General features: G+C 34.8%; 1 pseudogene; it reads left to right on the forward strand.

Moving 5' to 3' along the window:
* The first annotated feature begins 2719 nt into the window (after positions 1–2719).
* On the forward strand, positions 2720–2818 carry LOC132305801 (small nucleolar RNA R71; annotated as a pseudogene).
* Positions 2819–8104: the final 5286 nt, after the last annotated feature.

Here is an 8104-nt window from a genome sequence, read left to right on the forward strand (position 1 = left end):
ACGTATATATTTCAACATGTATATACAAGATATCAACCATTTACTAAGCACAGCTCAAATTTTGGAAACATATACAATACATGCTCAAAGTCTACAACTACTATGGCATGAAAGATGTCAAATACAAAGTGTGCAATTCCTTACACATAGCAACAATATATTCAATAAGGAAAAACATATTCTCATGAATATAAAAGTAACAACTATGTTATCCAATACTCAAAAGTAATCAAGTGAACATACACCAAATCCAAATCCATGATTTAAATATAAAAACAATTTCCAAAATGCAATTAAATCCATGGAGTAATAATATAGAATTTAATTAGACATAAATAGTTAAATTCTCTAAATTTCAAGTTAATCCCAAATAATCTCAATTTAATATATATTGAAGGACATGTCATGGTCATCATATATATAACATCAAATAACAATTTAAGTAATTAAAGCACTTAAAATAAAATTAATCAAGCTAATTAATTAAATTCCTCTAGATTTTTAAACAATTCCAAATGCCCTCAATTTAATCTATGTTAGAGAACATGCCAAGGCCTATTTAAATACCACATTACAACTTGATTTCATGCTTGATACAACCATGTGAATTAAACTTTCACTAAAGATAAATATTAAATAAAAGTTGTAATTCTTAATCAAATGAGCCAAATTTAATATATGTTAACCAACATATCCAAGCATAATTTCCTAGCATGTTACAATTCAATTCCAAGTCAAACATATCCTTGAGCATTAAATCCTTTACAAAGAAATTAATTAAAATTAAATTCCAAGATTTATACAAAACATGCATACAAGTTGTATAAGCAAATATAATCATCAATACAACACAAATATAATCCTAAGACACCCCCTACCTCAATTTGAGATAAAAATCTCAAAAGCTATTAAAACGAAACGGCTCCGAATCCGACGAAACTCCTAGGTTTTGTCGGGGACAACACGATCTATATGAATCTCCAAGAAGCCCCATGAAAATCCAAACTTGGCCTAAATCCCAAACTCAAATTTTGGTCAGAAATGGTTTCTAGTAAGGGGTAATAGTAGAGCACGGAGGCGAGCAACAAATGCAAAGGCCGAAGGATTTTCACTTAGGAAAAGTAGGTTAAAGGAGGAGAGAGAAGATGGCAGCTCCATGGGCCTCCATGGCTGCCTTTGGTTGTGCAAGGAGAGGAGGAAGAAGAAGAAAATCTGATTTTTCTTCTTTAAGGCACCTATTTATAGTAAATCACAAAAAGTGCCCTAAAAGGGCCTTGCCGGGTCCGGAAAAGTGGATTTTGAGCAAACGCACTCAAATAGAAAAACTCCGTGAACAAAAAAGATTCAAAATCAGAAAATATGAACAACGAAAGAAACAACGTTGAAAACTGAGTCCCGACCAGAAAGTTATGCCCCGAACAAGTTTGGCGGCAACCGGGTCCAGAAACTCTGAAACTGGAGAAAAATGACCAGAACAGAATTCTATGAATTTACAAGTCAACAAAAAGTGAAAATGAATCCAGTACGAAGATCCAGGCTCCAGACGAGACATTTTGCAATAACTTTCGTTAATTGCACAATGGCTTCTATAAAAAGGGTTAACTGCGAAACTGCCCCAAAATAAAAATATCTTCCAAAAGATATTTTCTTAGATGCCCCTGAAATAAAATATCTTCAAAAGATATTTATGAAAAACACCCCAAGAAATGAAATTAATTCCAAAGATTTATGCATCCATGCCCCTATGGGCATCGGGAGCAACTAGAGTACTTTCATGCAAAAGTAAAGATACGTATTTGGTGGAAACCACTCACAATAAGGATACGTGAAGTCAGAAACCAACTCCGAGCATAAGAAGTGAGGTTATGCCAAAAACTGACAAACGGAGATAAGACGAAATAGGGAAAATGACAGAATAGGGAAAAGACGAAATAACGCATAGTGTCCAAAAATGAAAAATGCGAAAATGACTCGGTCCTTAAAGGAAGTTGTCAATTCACATGAAAGAGTCTCAGAAACCAATTCTGAGCACTCGAGATGACACTAAGCGACGAAAAACCATCCACAGAAAAGAAAAGACAACGGAAAAAAATTTATCCCCAAAATTTGAGGGAAAAGGGAAAAGGAAGAAAATGACCGGGTCATTGCAATGTACTTCCCTTGAAAACCGCCTTGGGAAGGGTTTGAGCCCTCTCCTTGGTTTTTCCAAGAGAAATTCGGATGATTCCTCCAACTTGGATTATAGTGAGTACCATAAGGATTGTTCCCTTGGTTCACAAAAGCTGCATTGACTTGTTCATTAGGTTCACTTTGAACTTGTCCGTGAGGACAATGAGAAGTAGAATGAAGAACACCAGAACAAGTCATACATGTTTCATTTGATGCATGATGAGAATGGTTAGGGAAGGAAGATACTTGGTTCGCCGAGTTTTGGTTAATCAAAAATTGATCAAACCTTTGAGATAAAGACTTCATTTCGGCGGCTATTTCATTTGAATGGTCGACTTGATGTAAGCCAACACTCTTCCTACCTTGTGAATTTCTACCATTCTTAGATGATAGTGTTCTATGCAAAGAATTTTCACTCATGCTCTCATAAAGACACCACACGTCATCCTCATGCCTATCAATGTATGAGCCACCCATGGAAGCATCAACCATGCCCTTATAGTTATCTGATAAGCTCTCAAAAAAATATTGAACTAATTGCCATTTGGGTATGTCATGATGTGGACACGTCCTAAGCAATTCATTGAAGCGTTCCCATGCCTCATGAAACGTTTCTCCATCCCCATGTGAAAATTCTCGAATTGAGGTTCTCATGGCATTGGTCTTAGAAACCGGATAGTACTTCTTCAAGAATTCTTGTTGCATTTCTGCCCAAGAAGTGATTGAAAAAGGCCTAAGATTGTTAAACCAATACTTTACCTTGCCTTTTAAGGTGAATGGAAAAAGTTTGAGTCTTAAAACCTCTTCCGGCATGTCCGTATATTTTACGGTGGAATATACTTCAAGAAACTCATCCAAATGCTTGTAAGGTCCTTCACTTGGAAGTCCATGATAGTTAGGAAGCATTTGAATGGTTTGTGGCTTAATTTCATAATGATGTGCTCCAAATGGAGGCAATTGGATGCATGTAGGTGCATTATACTCATTAGGCACATTATGGTCTCTTAAAGCAAGAGGTGGATTAGCTACTTTAGGTGCAACATGAACACCTTGGTTTTGAATTCCTTGATTGTTGATGGGAGGTTGTGGAGCATACATTAGCCTTGGCATTCCATATGGAACTTGGCCTTGTTGTTGTGGTGGTTGGTGAATGAATGGCCTAGGCATGCCTAATGGTACTTATATGTTCTCATTGTGCATATTGGGATGAAGGATACCTTGTTGGTCTATGTGACCAAGGTCCTCAACATGATTATCATTATGGTCATCCATTGATAGATTGGCTCTATTTGAACTTCCTCTTCCCCTAGGATATCTAACGATAGATTCAAGATGCAAATCAAGAGGGACAAGAGTTGGTCTCAATGAACGATGTCCATTCATGCACAATGCAAAACACAACAAACACAAAGAATGACAAACACTATGCCTTCACAACAATGCAATTAGACTTCTTCCACAAACACTTAATTCATACTCCCATGATTTAACAACAATGATGCAAGACAATTAAAAAGAAGCCTCCACGCGGGCCGACGATTTAACTAAGGGATTGAATAAAGAAAGTCTCACAAAGGTCCTTTAGCACTTCAACTCCAAAATTTAAATTTTTTTTGAATTTTTAACTTTTTTCCTTGCTTGCTTAGCTGGAATGCTCTTTTGTTTGCTTCCTCTCCAATAATGCACCTTGTCAAATAAGAACAACACAATAAGTAACCAAAAAGATAAATAAAAATAAAGTAAAGACATGATCAAAAGAGTACTAATCCTAATTGATTCCACAATTCCGACGTTGCCTAATCTAATCAATCAAATCCTCAGCAACGGCACCAAAAACTATGCGGGTTCGTGCTACCATAAGCTTAAGAATGTGAATTTTAGGCGAGGGTTAAGAGTTTTACATTTATAGAAGCCACTACTACCTTTCACTATAAATATAGCTAGGGCGAGTAGGGATCGTCCCAAGGGATTTGTGAGGATTGAGCAATGTCGTGGAATTATTGTTAGGGCTAGTAGGTCGAGTGATCAAATAATTGGTTGGTTGGTTGATTAGAGATCAACTAAATTAAACTAAGTGATAACAAAAGAATGCAATTAAGAGTAAGTAATAGAGAGAGAGATCTTGAGGTTTAGAGATCTCAACCAAGCAATGCATTTCTATATCATTGACAAGTGATTAATGAGGGCAAATGGTGTGTTGTAATATTTGTGTGTGTATGTTTGGTTGATTCAACAAGCAAGGATGACTAGTTAAGCATGTATTGTCTAAACATCATGTGAAAGGTACAATATATCTAAGCAATGAAGCATATATTGTCTAAACAACATGCGAAAGGCACAATAGATCAAAACAAGTCATTAATCATTTCAGTAAGCTCACAATCCAAATACAACACAAGAATAGAGACATATGCTACTTGTATTCAAAAGCTTGGATCATCAAACAACAAGCATAAATTGTCCTCCCATTTAACACTACACTGCAACTATACTACATCTACACTACTAGCATGAAAATAAACTAGGAGAGAGGCACAATCCATCAAGGAATAAGTATGAACCATCAAGAGAATCGCAAGAGCATTCATTTAAGCACTATGTTTTGACAATCTCTAAATCTATAGCATCAATACACATAGACATGCATCAATAACACAAAATCTAGAGACAAGCACATGAACATCTATCTAGCATACATAGATATGTGGATAGAATGAAATGATCAATTGGAAGCATTAAACCATATAAATCATTGAATAAACAAGATCTATATATATCAAGTGTTAAAACATTGATTACAACACTAATCCCTCAATAATACAAAAAATTAAGATATAAAAAGTAGGCTTGGGGCTAACTCTAGCCCCTAAAGGATGTCTAGCCACTCATGGTGATGATGCTCCAACCCTCAAGGGCTAACTCCATAGAAGAGATTTGCTTCTTGGTTGATGAAGAGTCTCCAATTGTGTCTCTAGCCTCCTCTTCCTCTAAGCTTGCTCTCCAAGAGATGATATGAAAATGAAATGTTGGCTCTTTTTGTAAAAAGCAATCCTTATCCTTATATAGGTAGGTCAAAATGATACCCAAAATGAGCTAGGGTCGTGCACACAATATTCCCTAATGATTGGATAAAGGATAACTTTCAATGAGATGGAAATTTAACTTTTTCGCACTAGAGGAAGTTCGATCGATCGAACCTTGGACTTGGATCGATCGAACTAGCTGAGATCTATCGAACTTAGGCTGGATCAATCCAACTGGTTGAGCTTTTTGGGAAAAGACAAATTCGAGATTTTTTGAGAGATATTTTTGGGAAAAGGACAAAAGTGGTTAGTGGGTGGTACAGCTGTGGATAGGATCAATCATTTGAATAAGGACAAAAGTGTTTGATCGATCGACGGGTGGTGTTGGATTGATCGAACTTTTGGACTTTATGCTATTGGGCCAAGACTTGGATCTATCTTGAAGTGCTGAGATCGATCATTGTTCGATCGATTGAACCTTGAACTTTAATCGATCGAACTTTGCTGCTTCCCACCTTTGGCTTCATTTGCTTTCTTCTTTCTCCACTTTACTCCTTTCTTTGTTTAACCCCTTTATTGCTTCAATTAAGCTCTTATTTGACTGAGTTAGCTTATTTTCAGGATAAGTGCCTGAAAAAGGAAATAATACGAAATCAATCTAAAACGGTAAAGTAAGATAGATAAAGGTACTAGAATGCCTAAGCTTAAGGGGTTTAAATATGCACTTTTTAGCGCTCATCATTCATCGTGTTGTCCCCGACAAAACCCCGAAGTTTCGTCAAATTCAGAGCGGTTTCATTTCGGTGGCTTTTGAGATTTTCATCTCAAATTGAGGTAGGGAATGTCTTAAGTTTATATTAAGGTTGTATTGATTGTTTTATAAGCATATACAACGTGTGAGCATGCCTTTGTTTAAGATCTAGAATTTAATTTAATTATTTTCTATATTTAAGATTTAATTCTCATGATGGTAGACACCTTGGAATTAAATTATGGCATGCTAGTAAATTAGGTCTTGGTATGTTTATCAACATATATTAAATTGGGAGCATTTGAATAAGAATTGCAAATTTTATTTAATATTTATCTTTTATGAAAGTTTAATTCACATAATTGTATCAAGTATGAAATCAACTTTTAATATGATATTAAAGTAGGTCTTGGTGAGTTCTTTGACATATGTTAAATTGAGGATATTTGGAGTTGTTTAAAAATCTAGAGAAAATTAATTAATTAGCTTAATTAATTTTATTTTAAGTGTTGTAATCACTTAAATTGATTTTGGGTAGAATATATGTGAAGATCATGTTATGTCCTTTTACATATATTAATTTGAGCCTAATTAGGATTTATTTAAAATTTAGAGACTTTTCATGTTAAGGTGATAATCTTCTCAAATGTAGTGCAATAAATTATCTTGTGAGCATGTTACTAATTAAATGTAGAATTAGTACTTGGGGCATCTTAAAATGGTAATTGTACTTAGCATGACATGTGATATTATTGTATTGAATAACTTGTTTAAATATATCTTGCGTAGGTATATAGTTTGTTAGAATTTTACAATTGTTTACCTTGAAAACTTATTGCTAAATTGAAACTTATTTAGTACTTGTGGCTTAGGAGGATTGTGTATGGTTCAATTGTTGTAAAATATTCTTGCTTTGTGTATAAATTGCATATTGAGAACATGACATGTCATATGCTATTTAGAGTTGAATTTTAGGACATGGTTTGTGTGGACTCAACCTTACTTATGCATGAAATATGATAACTTGCATTTGATTTTGTATAAGTTTTGAACTTATTGGTTTTGGAAAGCTTGTAAAGACATAAATTAAGTGATGGCTAGGGTTTGGCTCTAGTATGGAGACAAGAGTCTTCTAAGTCATAAGTGCGCACTAGGTGGTACCTTGTGGGTTGTAATTACCCAAAAATACTTACTTGGTCTAGTGACCGCATGTCCTAGTCTTTCCACTATTTGATTTCATATTTAATTTCAAGTTGTTAATCATGGATTACTTGTAACTTGATAATTGATGCTTACTTTGGGTATTTGAATCCTATTTAGTATATTTGAACTTACATACTTGCTCCGTGAGTTTAAATTGCATTTAGTATACTTGTGCCGTGTATACTTGTCTTATGTGTATTTTGTTTAACTTAGTATACTTGTGTTTGTATATTTGATTTATGAGTACTCTATATATATCGAATACTTGTGTATGTATGTTGGATATTGCTTTTCTTCTTTAATATGATTTAGGATATTTGAACATGTATGCTTGTATGTCGTGTATCATGTTTTAATACGGTTTAGTGCACTTGAGTTTGTATACTTGTATGTCGTTGTTCATCTTAATTGCATGAGTAACTTAGAATGATCCTTGAGTCTCATTTATGACATAGACGTTAGGTAGCATGATCCTTTTTAATTGCTTCATGTTAATGTGAAACCTTGTAAAAAGTTGGTCGATGCATGCTCATTTCCTATGAGTAGCTTTATGTTACTGTAACGACCCGGTCATTTGTCTTCCTTTCCTTTTTTTTGAAATTTTACGAATGAATTTTTTTTTTTTCTTTCGTTTAATTTTCTTTTCTGAACTCTGTTTCATGTCGCTTAGTGTCATCTCGAGTGCTCAGAATTGGTTCCTGAGACTCTTTTCCGTGGATTGACAACTTCCTTTGAGGACCGAGTCATTTTCACATTTTTCATTTTTCGACACCATACGCTATTTCGTCCTTTTCCTTATTCTGTCTTATCTCCGTTTGTCAATTTTTGGCACGACCTCACTTCTCATGCTCGGAATTGGTTTTTGACTTCACGTGCCTTCATCTTAAGTGGTTTTCTCGAAATAAGTATCTTTACTTTTGCAAGAAAGTACTATGGTTGCTCCTAGTGCCAATAGGGG

This window comes from Cornus florida, unplaced genomic scaffold, assembly GCF_030987335.1.
Source record: "Cornus florida cultivar Cherokee Brave unplaced genomic scaffold, ASM3098733v1 CherokeeBrave_3.0.0_Hap2_Chr04, whole genome shotgun sequence".
Lineage (NCBI taxonomy): Eukaryota > Viridiplantae > Streptophyta > Magnoliopsida > Cornales > Cornaceae > Cornus > Cornus florida.